General features: G+C 37.8%; 1 protein-coding gene across 2 annotated transcripts in view; it reads left to right on the top strand.

The window, feature by feature from the left end:
* The window catches only part of LOC134664050 (putative uncharacterized protein DDB_G0271606), a 43,715-nt gene that overhangs the window by 10,611 nt on the left and 15,862 nt on the right, over positions 1 to 17,242 (top strand). The gene's annotated exons all lie outside the window — the stretch shown is intronic.

Here is a 17,242-nt window from a genome sequence, read left to right as displayed (position 1 = left end):
GCGGAAAGGCAGCCTAAATAAAATAATTTCTTTAGTTATTAAATTACACCACATATACCATCGAATGAAAAGACATGTCCATGTTGTGCAAACTCTGAAAACAGCTCACCCCTGCCGAGCTCTGCCTATTACACAATAACGTGAATTTAATTAAACAAAAACTGACTCGAAAATCCTGTCGAGAATGTAAAATCAAGATAAGACCTTTTAATTGACGTGATACAATTACTGCACTTGTTTCCCCCGTACATAAGAGCTTACTTAATTTCGGGCAATACCGGTAATGTCATGTCACTCGGAACATGCTCGGAGCACCGGTTATGCGCATGCGTTACGACTGATTAATCATTATGTGTAATCGTTATGCCGTTAGCGCTGCGCATGCGATTAAACCGCCAAATTTACTGTCGAATGTCGCTCAAAAGCATAATGCAGTTATGTAGGTTGGAAAACTGGCGTTTTTACCAAATTGTGAGATAATAATTGCGATTGTTATCGAAGATCGAAGTGCATAACGACATTATGCAGTACTGCAATCGTTTTATTTTCAGGCATGATAACTGAAACCTACTCGAATTTGAACTTCACTAATTCATCTCACTAGAAGTTAAGTCAAAATTAAAGTTGAGTTCGAATACTTAATCTCACAATTTCACATTCACATTCTGTAAAAAACATGTTCAAGTCATACCGTCATCGGCATCTCAAATAATTCTCTTTAAAAAAAACTGTGTAGTCTAAGTAGACGCGAACGTAGGTACATTTAGTTAATTGTTTTGTGACTGAAACTAATTTCTAACTACCAAGAATATCCTTCTGTGAAGGACAGGACAATTCGATCGTTTCCCTGTCGGAAGTCGGAACTGCTCAATGTTGGCGGATAAAACAATGTTGGAAAATCGATATCCATTGTTAATTGTTGTTATCTAACAAAGATATCCGAAACATATTATTATTTCCGATTATCTAACGTCGTTTTTCCTGCAGCAGTTATTGATCCAGGTGGTTCAATAAGCAGCATAATTACATATCTCCTAAATACCTAAGTTACATCTCAAGCCGTTATTAATAGTTTGGCCCTATCATTTGTGATTGGTAGAAAGAGACAAAATTTAACATAAGTTTACTAAGTTTTAGGTATAAATAAGGGGGTAGAGTGAACAATTATAATCACTATTATGATATCATCATCAATAATACCGTTATTTATTAAACACGCCAATAGTGAAGAGCTACTTATGGAACTAGCTGCTTGTAATATTTAAAGGTTTAGCAAAAATATTAAACATAATTAACGTATGAAAATATTTAATTTATCTTCTAGTTAATATATAAATGTTGAGAAAATTTCCAGATAAAATACCGAACAGCCGAACATTTATCAGATTTTTGCAACACAGTCAGAGCCAGGATTTAAGCTTAACTAAATTATGTAAATTTACCTCTCCGTAAATAAAAAAGTCATTGTTGTGCCCCTATGTCTTTATTTAAGCCTCATAGCTTACCTCTGTCCTTGAATTAGAATACTATCCGATATATCTGCCCATTCATTGTATTGCTCACTGATTACTTTTATTCTAATGAATGAAAGCAAACCCGTTCAGTACCCCAAGGTTCATTGCCTAACGTCGATCCAGCTCGTGCGGATCCGAGGTACGGATCTATTGTGAATCAAATTGGATCATTGCAAAACTAGTGTCAAGGTGTCAACTGCTCATTAGCTATTAGATTTGATCTGAGAACGTAGGTCAGGCGTATAAATTAACCCTTTATGCATAATTGACGGATAAAGTGGTCGTAGCTATAGTGTAGTGTTTATTTGAGCCAGTAATACTGATGAGCCGTGAGAAAATTTCGAAGCTTCTCATATTTTTAATTACGATCGAAATATTCCGTTTCCAATATGAAAGTTTTCTTTTCTATGAAATTTCTGAAAACTTTATTAACTTTTTTGAAACTTTACGTAACTTCGACATCTTTTATACAACGGTTACCGTCAGTTTGGCATTGACATACACGCTATCGAGAACGTAATTTACTTTCTATGCATTTCGCTCGTACTGACATATTAGTGCGAAAGAGATATATAGAAAGTAAATTACGTTCAAGATAGCGTTTATGTCAATGCCAAACTGATGGTAGCCGTATAGGTAGAGTCTGTTACCGCACAGACTACATTGCAACTTGCAAGGTCAAACTAAAATATTTCTATTATTTTGACACAAAGGTATCAAACTTAACAACTTGTAAAAGTGTTATATTGCCACGTATAAGCTAAAAATATTTCGCTTCAGTGAGATGATGTCGAAATTTAAAACTGTGCTAAAAGATAAAAAGGATACTGCAAATGTCGCTAAGTAAATCGACCATCATTTACGTAAACAATTGTTTAGATACTTTAGATAGGTACGGTCAAGGAAATCAATTCAGAGGAGCTACCGCGAAAACCCAAATTCACAAATTGCGGGGATCTTTCTCTTTTACGCCAATGAAGGCGTCATAAGAGTGACAGAGAAAGATGCCCGCAATTTGAGAACTTCGATTTTCGCGGTTATAGCCCTGTACCTACCTACCATTTCGTACATTGTCACAGTGACCATAGTATGAGGTCCCTAGCGACTTTCTTATTGATTGTAACTGGGACAAGGTACGAAATGGTATTGAAATTATTATTTTTTGTGTACTTTTAAGTTCCCAAATACCATATTCCTGAAATATTTTATGGTATAATTTTTACCAACTGCCGCAGACAAGTTATTTTACACTTTGAGAGTACCAAAACTTGTTAATATTTACATATGTATTAAAATAATTTATTGTATAAAATTAGTTGCTATTTTAAAATTAAAGTTACAAGAATAGTGTTGAACCTTTATTTATTTATTTATTTAATCTTTATTGCACATAAGAAAACACACTGTACAAAAGGCGAACTTAATGACATAAGGCATTCCCTTCCCTCCCTTTAACCTTTCATCTACTTATAACAAAAGCAAATCGTTATGTACTCAAAGATAAACCTGATTAATTAAAATTATATCTAAATTAAACGATAATCTTAAACTAAATTAGCTCTTAAACCATTAACTAAAGGAACTACTTAAATTAATGAAAATAAATTGTTTTGTGATTCGCTACGCTACCGCTGTGACACAGACAATTTTGTTTCGTGTTGCTCGATTTTAAACCATAAGTATTATTAATAAAGTAGAAATTAAAATGATCGATTATTGGGTTAACATAGACAAGTCTGTTTAGCCAACAAAGGTCGAGATTAGGGTCAACGACCTTTTGACAGCTGAATGCTATATTTATTTATGTACAGACTGTACAGTTATGTAACGTACCTAAAGTAGGTCAATTCGATTTGTTTTAAATGGACGCGTGACATGGCACTTTCTCAAAAAGTGGCAAAGTTAATGACAATCTGACAAGTTATGACATTTGAATAGAATTACTTACGTTGTAAATATGTAAACACCACACCCATAATAACGACGCTTACCTACTCCTCCGTTAGTTTTTAGAGTTCGACCAAGCTAACTCTGCGTGGTATTTGCAATGATAATTTATTAATTGTCATCATAAATTTCAAACGCTAGCCGGTGTGAAGCGTAGACATTCATGCAGAGACCTTTTTGTAACGCATAAAATAATGACACACTACTCATTATATTTATTCGAAATTATTATGTACGTTAGAAATAACTTATCTTTGTTTAAACGCGTTGAGGTATCTGGTATAAACATTAGAACTACAGGGGGCCGATTTTTGAATTTCGATCGTTCGATTTCGCCACTCGAAAATCGGTGGAAAACGGCCAAATGCTAATTTTTGAAATACGAGCGATAGAAATTGGGAATCTAGTGGTATTGACCACTCGTTTTCATTCTATTAATAGAATTTAAATGCATAGTAGTGGAGATATTATTGACCGAAATACTCGAAATCAAGCGGTCGAATTTCAAAAATCGGCCCCCAGGTCGATTACGAACAGTTCCACGTCGCATGGCACTAGCAGCAAAGAACCCGCGTGTTATCGGTCCGACTTATTATGAGCGATTACCTGCAGAAATAAGGACAGAAACATCTGATACAAAATTCAAGCGTCGATTGAGAAACTTTTTACTGGACAACCCATTATATTCAATAAGTGAATTTTTTGACATAACTGTATAATTTATATTCGCATACCTATTCTTGACATTGTCTTTGTTTATTATTGTTATTATTTGACGATCCTTCTCAGGTGAAATTTTTCATATTATGTATTATTAATGAAATTAATTAATTTGGATTATTTTGCTATTATTTAAATTTATTTCTGACGATCACAATACAGATTCTTATAAATTGACATTAATGTAATTTGTACTGTAATCATATGTTGTGAAATAAATAAATCAAATCAAATCAAATCAAAAATCTATGAAAGTATGAAGTTCGTAAAGACACATCCTCACTTTGTTTTGTTCATGTCGATGCACCGTTAACTTAGACGGACTCTATCGCTGTAGTAATGACATCAACGCGCGAGCAAAACTCTTAGAATTAAGTGTAGTTAATAATTAAATATACATACTATGTATTACATAGGTATATTTATGTACTCAATGTAAATGAATATTATATCAAAATGCAATTTGTAAAATTTGTCATAAATATGTTAATATCTTATTATTATTTAATGGTTACTATATTACGATACGCCATTGTGCGGTATTTTGCTTCCGATCCGATAGCACGCAGCAAAGTAGTAATTACATGTAATTACATAATATTTAGATGACTTGTGCAAAAATGTAGGCAACTCTCTAATTATTTGTATACTGTCATGTTTGTCATGTAACATGCATTTTGTATACATAAGTTTAGCGTCATATAACTAGCCGGGCTAGCACATGATTGGCGGGACAGTATCTCGCCGCGAGATAGACTACCCGTCCATCTTTAATTAATACAGTTAGAAAAAGACGGGTAGTCTATCTCGCGGCGAGACACTGTCGCGCCGATCATGTGCTTGGCCTACAGCGAGCGTACAATTTATGCCGATGACAGACAAATAACGTCAAGCTGCATACGACATATTTCAGGTTTTAGGTTTATTTATCGTTACAAAAAATAGGATTAATCATTAATCGCTATTATCTAATCAACCTCTTTTGTTTAAGTAGACATATATTGACACTTAGACATAAGATGGAAAGTAAAAAACATTATTATCTGACATTGTCATACCGTCATTGTCATACCTAGGGAAGACGAAACTGAGTGATAATACTTAATAATTATATTACACAATAATACATTTTGTTTCTAACTCATTAAGTACCTACTTATTTTTTATTTCAGTAACTAATTTAAACACTATTACGTTCGTGACAATGGAACGTTGCTAGACTTTATCTGTCATACGTATTTAAAAACATCCTGTGTGTGTCACCTATGAACCCGTTAGTTTACAATGTAACGTAGGTTAGGTTAGTTTGTAATCTACCGTCAGTTTATAATTCAACTAGCGATATTATAAACTGACGACTTGACGAGTGCTTACAATTTCACGGTGACATATACATCATTATGACGAAACCAGCATGAATGTTCGCTCCCTGCATATAACCACATGTTGTACCTACCAAAACATTATCAAAAGAGGGGACGTTAGACCAGCGGTTGAACAAAAATTGGTTTTTATAACATTCAAGTTTTTTCTTTTTTGATATATATGCTTGCTTAAAAATGTCCCATGCCATAAGCATCACTTTTCCATCTTTAGCATTATCATGTAAGTTTTAGGGCAAAAGTCCGGTCCCACTAACGGTCTACATGGAAATTTACGACGTTTACATACAGTACATTAGTTGATTACATACAGGATGAATTGTATTCAGTGCTCAAATTGAAGTTAGATACTTACCAAGACCATTATAATGTACAAGTTTTTAATCATCAAATTTTGGGTCTCTATTGTTTCCCAAATAGTTTTAAGTCATAATGTATTGTTTGTCCGAATTTTCGTTAGTCATAATTGGTTTTTCTCAGAAACGCGTAACTTTTCAGGATTTCCATAATACAAACCTAACCTAACCTAACCTATCTATAGAATATCCTTACGAAAATCCTGAAAAGTTAACGGCTTCAGTTTTATGACTAACGATAATATGACAAACAATACATTATGACTTAAAACTTTATGGGAAACAAAGGGACCCCTCAAATTTTTAATCATATACCTAACTAGTTAATATGTTAAATATCGACTCAATACCTACATGTTCCGTGAACATATTATGTCTTACCTGCGAGATCAAAACCATATGTGGTCGCCAGTCACTGACCACGTGCATAGGTGTGTCGTGTCGGGTACACACCAACCAGAAGGGCCTAAAAGGTCTAATTTTAATAAAAAATAAGTACAACTAAATAGCAGAGGAACTAAACGACCTGTCAGCGACGCACTCCACCAAGCTACAGAACGGGATGGAGACAACTAGTTGACGGAATCAAACGGAGTTACGATCCTCAGCAATGAGGAACCAAGTGAAGAGAGAGAAGTACAAATAAAACCGTAAAGAAAACTTTTAAGCGTTTTTGCTTTAGTATGGCTGTATTTACTGACGGATGTACTCGTACAATGACCACACGGGATTGTTACGCCGTTTAGGGTTCTTGCTAAATTGGAAATTCTATAGCGTAAGTATTGAACAACCAATTTAGCTAGGACCCTAAATGGCGCAACAGTCGCGGAGCGAGATGGTACAAATAAAAATTAACTACAAACGCACAATTTCGGAGGGAGAACAATTTGGTATCGACACTTGCACCATTCCTCTAATCTGAGGTTAATCGGTTAAAACTTGGAATTACCAGTACAATTTGACACTGGGTTAACGGTTTAACCGCTTAACCCCGGGTTATTAAGATGGTGCAAGTGGGACTTAAAGAGAATCCACACTAACGTCTCCTGCTGAGAGTCCCAAGCGTCGGGCGTCTAGTCGACTCGACGTCAAGGCCCCAGTACTTACACAATGGGCCATCGCCGGCCATTCCAAGGGACGCATTTATGCGTTAGAGGGAGCAAGTGATATTGCTATCTCATTCTACCGCATGGCTGCGTCCCTTGGAGTGGCCGGCAATGGCCCATTGTGTACTGGGGCCTTAACGTTGTCGTTGGCACAACTGTGCAACGAAATCATTTAGCTCAAAAGACGCTGTGTTGGGTTTCTTTTTAACCAACTGGTCGGTACACACCCAGTCATTATCACATGTGGAGCATGTCAAATACCATTAGGCGCATACTTCACGTGGTCAGATACCAACCGGATCCGAGCGTGCCAGATAGCGATACGCAATCAATTTGAGCCGCATTTAGGCGTAATTGCGGGCAGTTTGGTGTGACCTTGGTGTTTTTTCATGTCATGTAATGTGTAATAACTTGTCTCAATTAATAAGTATATCATCAACACACATTAATTACTTATCGTACCGCAGACCGCAGCCCGGGGTTTTAGGTGCGGGAATGATTTCGTGTGTAACTTTATTTATAGGAAGGCCACCCTGTACACAAAATTACTGAACGATCTAAATATTATTACGTATAGCCCTCTATGGATATTAATCTAGACTAACCAAGAAGTGTATGCAAGCTAATTCCGTGCTTAAAACGGCTTTCTAAACTATCTCGATCCCGAATGCGTAAAACACTAAAGTAACCCCGCTCAATGATGGCAATTTACATATACACTGGCGATCAATATTGCATGGACATGTTTCAAGCATAATATTAAGGCATTACGGTCGACATCTATCCAATGCACTCATGAACGCCACTGTACATTTGCACTAATATCTCTGGGAGATAATCGAGAGTGTTACAGTACCTACCATAAAGTTACGTGTAACTTTTATTTTATTGTACTACGTCGGTGGCAAACAGGTATACCCGCCTGATGGTCAACAGTCACTATAGCCTATGGACGCCTGCAACTCTAGGGGAGTTACATGAGCGATACCGACCATTTAAATCGCTTATAGTTTTGTTTGACCAATTCATTTCACAGCGTACTTAATATACGAAACAATTATTGTAAGGTTTACCGCAAAACACAGAATGAAAGAACTTACCTGCCACGTAGTAAACAGTCGTTAGCACCAGCTTGTAGATCCAACGGATTATCGTCTCTATCTCTATTATTTGATTGCAAATCAAATAATAAATAAATAAAGGGCCTTTACTCTGATTTAGAGTAAATATCAGATAGTCGGGTACACGGTACAGGCCACGTAGCCAACATGCCAGTCGCTTAAGTACGCTCCGTAGCGATCGAAACGCAACTGTCACTGTCGCACTAATATGGAAGAGTGATAGAGAGACGACAAATCACAAAGCGTTTCGTTGTCGTAGCGATTGCGATTGTCACCTCAATTGGCTAGGCCTGCTGGTCAGAAGTGGCTAGCAATAAAGATGATTAAACCTCCAAATAACAGTAGCCTCATATTCCACAACAATTACTTGAAAACCTACTGTTCGTACAGTAGTACTGCGGCAAAACCTGTCTCCATAAGCCGCGGTTACACAACCGTCGAAAGTGAAATCTGAGATAATGTCGCGTCCACACGCGAGCTCCTGTTTGCACGTGCACCGTGCGAATGCTCTTATTATTTACATACCGTATGCCGGCCGGGGTTACTTTGATCAAACTCTAAAATTGATCAAAGTAACCCCGGTTCACGGTACGATGGCTCTGTATGGATTAAGCAGGTATTGTAGTTTTCTTTATTTATTATTGAATTAGCGACCCGCCCGGCTTTGCACGGGTTACGTAAAACCTAAACAAAATACACCTAACCCTTCCTCAATAATTACTTTATTGATAGGGGAAAACCGCATGAAAATCCGTTCAGTAGTTTTTGAGTTTATCGCGAAAATAATACAGACAGATAGATGCGGCCGGGGACTTTGTTTTATAAGGTGTAGTAATAGACAAACAAGTTATACAGTCTAAAGCCCCCTCCACACTCGTGCGCGAATCGCGGCGCGAAGCCGCGAACGCGAGTGTGGTGTCGATTTTCGCAGACAGCGAAATCGACTCCACACTCGCGTTCGCGGCTTCCCGCGATTCACGCGCATAGTCTGGAGGGGGCTTAATATACAAGACCCATCGTGGGAAAAACCTTGGAGAGGTTTGTCTGCCGATGGAGAGTTCAAAAATATCCCACCTTCCTTTGTTGACTTTCACCCCGTATATTAGCGTGACCTATGTTTCATCTCCGCGAGGTAAACACATAGATCACACTGAACAACTTGAGTTATAGAAACAACCCAAAGAAATTGCATAGGTACTTACATGAGATCTCGAGCCATTTTTGGGACGGATATTTTTGATTTTGTGATTTCGGGGTTGATCTCGTAGTAAAAATAATTTACTACTTAAACATTTAGTGACAAACATAAGCTTAGTTAAGGGTTAAAAACACCCTTTATTTTGGTTAGAAATTTTTAATCTTAATATCATGGCGGACCGACTCTACACAGGGCCGTCTTAAACTAAGCCGGGGCCCCAGGGCACATAAGAATTTGGGGCCCTTTTGGAAAGTAAAGAAAGCGAATTAAAGTAAAAAAACTACTATGATCCTCTATTCCTGTCGTGCCGTATCAGGTGGCCAACCATCTTGCCCCTTCTGTTAGCTACTGTGTCTAACAGGCATTCTCTTCTCTCCTGCCATGCTCACGACCTGAAACGGCACGGCAAATTCTTTTTAAAGATCCTGGAGGGCAAGATTGAGGGGAAAAGACGCAGAGGAAGGCCCAGGCTCACATATCTCAGCCAAATAAAAGAAAGAGTTTCTGTCGAGTCGTACGAGGGAGTTAAAAGGCTGGCCCAGCAAAAAGAAGAGTGGCGATTACTCTACCGACAAGAGCAGCTCTTAAATACTGATGAATTGATGATGATCCTCTATTTATTACGAGTTATCAAATATACTGTTACTGTTCTGTCCTGTCCTGTGGCACGGGTCCCGAGTGCCCTTATGGTAAAGACGGTACTGACTCTACATTACTCTACAACGTGTCTAGTTATTCAAAGCGATGTGCTCTTGAGCCATTGTATAGGTAACTTAGCTTACAGGTGTAAAGTTGTAAACCTAGTTGCAACACATTCATTGCGGTAGAAGAGATTTTCTCGCAATGCCGACGAACGCGAGACTTGAAACGTAAACTTAGTAGGTACTAGCAATGCACGCACGAGAACTTTCCAAAGTTGCGAAACTTTCCACATGAGAAATTCTCGGTAACTTCTGAGAATGTTCTCGAGAACGAGAAATTATTTATTTATCGTAGTTTATACCATGAATATTCACAAAAGTTTAGGTGTAGTCCTTACCCCCAGAAAATTCCGACTTTTGGTCGTCCGCTTCCGGTCAGAAAAATGTATGACGGCCCGGCCAAACGGTCAGACTTAGGTGGGGGGTGCTCGACCAAATGTCATAGAGGGACCCTGGCAGTTTTTGACGCCGCCATTTTTTTTTCAATATGGCCGACTTTTTTTTAAACTTTTTTAATTTTGTCCTAGCGCGCTGAAATTTTAGTCACGGAATCTCGGGGTCCCCTAGATACCCATTAAAATTTTTTTTTGGAAAAATGCAACAATTGCGGGAAAACTGGCCACTTTTATTTTGTATGGCAACTTTTAAACGGTGCGTGATAGCCACCTATCGATGCTAGACCAAATGTCATAGAGGGCCCCGAGACAAAACAAACTGCATTAAAAAAAATCAAAATAACCTACTTTTTTTTTCAAGTTGGTCCGAGCGCGCTGAGATTTGGCATGGCGGGAGATAGAGGCCTCTAGATTCTAATGAAAAAAAAACATCTTGGAAAAAATTGTCGACAGTCGAAATGTTCTCTGAAATACAGTGAGAATTTAAGCAACTTATTGGTAAACTTATCACATCAACAAAATAGCTAACTGTAATAGACAATAATATATGCATAATAACATTTAGTTTTAAGTTATGCCTATTTAAACTTTATTTCAAGTATATTCTCTTGTTTAAACAATAATTTCCATGTTGCAGGAATGTCCTGAGAACATTCTCGAGAACGTTTCCGCTTTTTGGGAATGTTCTGCAATTTGTACATTGCTAGTAGGTACCTACGTAAATAAACAGTCGACCTGTGGGTATAGATGGGGAAGTTAGAAAATCCTAATTAAATATTATGCATTATTAACACGAGCTAACTTTCTTTTTGGGTACGATATTGCATTTCATATAATTGTCATGTTGAATTATAATTGGAAAGGAGCGTTCATTAATTACCTAGGTGAGGGCTTCAAGCCGAATCGCACCAAATCTCACAAAAATCCTCAAAGCACCTCACGTAATTTATGGGCGCCAAAGCGGCTCTCCATTTGCATTAAAAAACACCCCATCACAAGTATGTACAGTAATCAGTACGGCCGTACGTACTGTACCTATGGCTACCATCATTTGCATTGACATATACGCTATCGTGAACGTAATTTACTTTCTATGCATCTCGCTCGTACTGACATATTAGTGCGAAAGAGATATATAGAAAGTAAATCACGTTCACGATAGCGTTTATGTCAATGCCAAACTGATGGTAGCCATACAGGTGCCGTAGGCCCGTAGACAAGGTGACAAATCTTATATCGGCAAACGCCAGTCGAAAAGCAAAATAATGTTCCTGTATGACAGATGCAATGAAAAGTGACGTGTTCATTCCATATATTATATTGTTTGGCGCATAGACATAATATATATATAGACGGTGTCTCAGCGAGCTGTCACTGTTGCCACTTTTGTTTAGTGTACGATTAACAATGAGGCCCACGTTGCTGTAGCCATGTCGATAAACTATCGACATTTCTTGCAATTTTAATTTTACTTCAAAGGCTTAACGATACCTAAAATGACCAAAAACGCTTTTATTCTTTATTGTGGTTATCAGATCACAATTTTATAGTCACGCCCCAGCAGGGAACCAAGGGAAAGTTCAGATATTTAATTAAAATACATAAATACCTCCTAAAATAGGTGTTCCGCAATAATTGAATTATATTATTATATTAATAATATATTCATTATCCATTAGCATTTCAATTATGTTTATGTTTAACGAAGATATTGAAGCTTCAATTAATCGCTATTTCGTTCCGCTGTGTAGCGTTTATCGATATATAACATGATTAAAATCGACTTTTAACATCCCTAAAAGAGCACACATATACGCTTTTACGCACACATACACAGGCTGGGCGCATCAAGAAAGGCAACACTTGATTTGAAGTCCACCTTGTCAACAGTATGGTTGTCCTTTTTTGACAAATGGCATTTTAAAAGAGCGAGGAGAGAGAAATGATACTAGTTGCTGCGCCGTCAAATAGAACAATAAACGTAGGGGCCTTGGTTTGGCGTTTACGTTTCGGCCACAACATTACGCGACTGGCGAGGGCGGCAGCGACAGCCATATGTGGGAACGAAAGGTCCGATCGCTGTGTCTCGCTCCAACCTAAGGTTACCGCTGCCGCCGTCGCAAGTCGAGCAATGTTGTGGTCGAGCTGTTAGTTTGTTTTGCGTTTCGTTTGGCGTTTTCTACTAACGATTGTCAGCTTGGCTAGGCCAGAAACACCGGCGCGTGACAAGCTGCGCCGGCGCGTCACGCCGACCGTTTCATTGTCAAGAGCCCGGGCAATGTCAGCCAGTAATTAATCGTTGCGAAACTTCGCGCCAGACTGATGAAACGTCCGTCTTTTAGCTTTCGGCTGATACGCACTTTACGATTTTTCAACTAAGCGGATACATTTTTTCGGGTGGCGACCAAGGTGGCCCGCGCTAAAGCCAAGAAAATGAGTGCAATAGGTACCGTAGTTGTTGACAATATTTTGTGATGTGCAGCAAACTGCAATTGAATGGATTTATTCATAAAGTATCATGGATAACTTCATCTCATGATCATCATCATCTGGATGGGTTTCCGGAAATAATATCCGGAGTGATCGTCTGAGCCCGCGACCCGAATCAGTTTGACTCACCCACGAAAAAACCGAATGGGGCAATGAGCACCCGCGGGATATTTTTTTTGTGAACCCTGTTGCCCACAAAGCCAACAAAGGATATACGGCTCGATTCTGAAAATGTATTAGATCTCTACTAGACCTCAACAAGTTACGATATGGATAATTTAAAGATATTTGTAAGATGGATATGTCAAATTTGACGTTTCCGCGATTCTGGAGGTCCTCTTGAACGATTTCGACAAGATAGATATGTCAAATTTGACGTTTCCGCGATTCTGGAGGTCCTCTTGAACGATTTCGACAAGTTATGACTTACAGTTGCCTCCAGAAACTCGCGAACTAAATTGACAGGTCAATGTGCACAAATGATACCACAGTTTGGCCAGTGTTGTTCATATCGATATTTTCAAAAAAGTTTGAATTAGAGAATGTCGGTATTTCCAAAATTGTGCAATTTTATAGAACCTACTAGAGACAAAGATATTGAATAAACATATTGTAATTAAATAAATATTTTATTATATTTATTTTGTTTTATTTGTTAGGAAAACTTACAGCTAGAGTAACAATTAAGTTGTAGGTGATAACATAGAAAAAGTGATTTTGGCTCAAAATACAACAAAGGCCGGCCCAGACGGGGAAATATTTCGTATAATGTGATTAATTTCTCATTTAATTCGAGTGGTGTGGACGCAAAAATTAAATCGCCTCGGTATGGCTTCGATTGTGAAGCCCAGTCCCTAAACTGGACGTTTAAGTTGACAATTAGGTCAAGATCAAGCAAATCTTGTCAGTAGACAAAGGCGCGAAATTCAAATTTACTTTGAGACGATATCCCATCGCGCCTTCATTTTTCAAATTTGCCGCCTTTTTTACTGACAAGATCTGCTTGACCAAGTATAAATAATTATGGATCAATCTTATCTACCGGCCACATGTATAAAAATAAATCACCAATTTTAGATTTTAGAGCGCTGGTGGCCTAGCGGTAAGAGCGTGCGACTTGCAATCCGGAGGTCGCGGGTTCAAACCCCGGCTCGTACCAATGAGTTTTTCGGAACTTATGTACGAAATATCATTTGATATTTACCAGTCGCTTTTCGGTGAAGGAAAACATCGTGAGGAAACCTGCATACATCTGCGAAGAAATTCAAAGGTGTATGTGAAGTCCCCAATCCGCATTGGGCTAGCGTGGGGACTATAGCCCAAGCCCTCTCGCGCTCGAGAGGAGGCCTGTGCCCAGCCGTTGGGACGTATATAGGCTGAGATGATGATGATGATGAATTTTAGATTTATGGCGACAACCGAGCTCTTGAAATAAAGAACGGCAAGTTGTTGCACACTAACATGACACTGAAATTTGTCAGTTTCTCATCCGCACCTCCTGATTTGATTGGTAACGACACAATCTTACAATCGAATTAACCACTTTTCTCGTCACATTCATATTGATCGAAATCGTTTGTGACCCCTTTATAATTATGACATGGGTAGTAAGTGCAATATTTTACTTATCGATATCATTTTATCGACATATACCCGTGGCTATTTTTTCTTTGCTATTCCTGGTATCATTTTATTTGTCAAACTCATGTCAATTTAGTTCGCGAGTTTATGGAGGCGACGATATCCAAGTCACATCTAGTCGATATCTACCTAATGTAAATCTAGTTGATCTCTATATCGTTTCTAGATCTTGTGATTATCTCGTTTCCCGAATACGAATACGAGCTTGTTGAGCAATTTACAACATGGCTAATAGCTAGTCACCTAAGCTAACTCGATGTAGTTTTACTAAGTACGACCAATACGACTTAACTTTTGCTTTTACATTGTACAAAAGATCGTAGGCAGCTCCGTGGGTATTGTGAAGCCTTGGCTCGCCGAAGGATTAAGAAACTAACGGAACAGATTGTTTGCTAATTACATTTTAAATCATGTTAGCGATGCTGTGAACACTTTTTGTGTCATTGCCTCATTATAGGTACTATTATAGGAGCAATGCTTAGACGTTAGGAGTAGGCAAATAAGTTGGATAGGTACTTAAGAGCTTTATGGGGAAAGCCTTGAAATACAAAGAGTAGGTATCTAGGTACCTAGCTACAAAATTAACAAAAGATGGGAAGATACGGAAGAAGATTTGACGACCTGTCTAGCCTAGAGGGTATTGACCCAGCCTATGAAGCCAATGGTCCGGTCTAGGGTTCAAAATTTCAATTCCTGGTAAGTCTCTAACCTACAACACAAGCCATCGCTTATTGAGCTTACAGTGGGATTAAGTCAATTTGTGTGATAATATAATTTAGTATTTATTTATTTAAGATACCTACAAAAGTTGTCAACAGAAAAGAATTAAAAAATCTAAATTCCGACCATTCCATGTCTGGAAAAGATCGCTCTTTGGCTGTAAATCCGTCTATAAATATCAGTTGTTTTGTTATTTGAGCTATGTAGTAAAATTAAGAGTAATGCTTGATTGCACTCACGAATCCACCCGATTGTTCGTATCAAAACAATCTATGAACTATCTACAAGTACATGTTTTCTTCAAACACTTGACATTTACTAATAAACATTGCTTCGACGAAACTGTGTAAAAAACATCGTGTCTGCCGCGAAAATTGTTGTGACATTTGTGACACACCGTCTCGCAATGTTGTCTCTTGTGAAGTTAACCTTTACTTTGTTTTCTATTTTTACCGGTAGCTGTCAGATTTTTAGCTGCCGCCATCAAATAGATCTTTTTATTGAGGAAAATATGCTCTATCCACGGACCTAATGGCTCTGTCTTATATTTTCTTACTCTACAACACCACATATTAGGTACTTAGTTAATATTGTTGGGGAATTCACCTAAATTGGTTGAATTTTGTATGATTTGACACCAATCACTAGGCACTCAGTGAATCACGAATAGGTATACCTATTAAGTACTTAGGTAATACATATTTCATTTCTTATAATTTTATTTGCGTGTAGACTATTGACAATCATCTTAATTGCCTCTATTACAAGCGGTCAATATCTTTCATCATCCTGAAAGAACACAAAATCTACTCTCTGCACAATTTAAGTAAATATTAAGAATCAAATAATGAGCTAGAAAAGTGCGTAAGGTTAACCATAAAATAAATTCACCATGAAGCCTAATTATATAAAACGTAGACGTCATTTTTAGGATAGTTTTTTACCGTAACTATGCTTTAGAATTTAATACAATTCATAATCATAACAAAAGAATTATTGTTTGCTGAACCGTGATGTCTTTAAGTATTCCTTTTGAATCATTTCGCAGGTCGATTTGATAACTCCATTCCATTCATCGATTAAAAATAAACTATATAATATCGAAGTGTGCCAACCAGATTATTTCAATCTTTGGTCACGGGCCAGATATCAGACGATATTACTGTTAAAAACCTGCGCAACGGACAGCCAATACGCAAGTTTCTATTTCACGAGTCAATGGTTTTGACGGAGAAAGCACTAGGTAGAATGTTCACTTTAGAAATTATTTCTACTAGAACACCTATTGAGAGTGTTAGCAAAAAAAGCCAGCTTATGTAAGAAATTGTTATCAATAAATAAACCAATTTGCAGCTTTCTTCGACTTAATTATGACTCTATAAATACTTGTATGCCGCGCCCTGGAGCGTTGGCGCAACGAAGTAACGCCTCACATTGCTTCTATACTGTTCCAAAACAGCACATATCCCTTCGAACACCAAATAAGTAAAAGGCCTTCTTGATACACATGAATTTTGCCGGAGGCACTAGTCCATGCTCTTGGGTAATTGATAAAAACAGGATTTTCGCCTTTAATGGGATACAGATAAAGTTGTCCCCTGATTTTCCCAACGGCAATGGTAATTTGGCAGCTGTCACCTGCTGACCTACAAATTCGTTTCTTCATGTATGGACACCGAGTGCGTAATTCCCTACCGTTGACATTTCGGTTGATTATTTTGTTGTTAAGTAACCGCTTTTTATGAGATCGTAATGGTTGTATTTGGGTATGGTTGTTTAATATACCGGGTCTGTACTGCAAAAGGGCATGGCAGATGACATCATACGTGTTTACGTGTAGGGTGTTTTGGTAAGGACGTAAAGAACTCAAGATCTTCATACAAAGAGGTCATAAACATACTTAAACATTTAATTACCTACTTACTTACAAAAAACTTCAAGTTACATACTT

Source organism: Cydia fagiglandana, chromosome 4 (genome assembly GCF_963556715.1).
Source record: "Cydia fagiglandana chromosome 4, ilCydFagi1.1, whole genome shotgun sequence".
NCBI classification, from domain to species: domain Eukaryota; kingdom Metazoa; phylum Arthropoda; class Insecta; order Lepidoptera; family Tortricidae; genus Cydia; species Cydia fagiglandana.
Note: the sequence above shows the minus strand (reverse complement) of the source record. Positions and strands in the feature narration are given on the sequence as shown.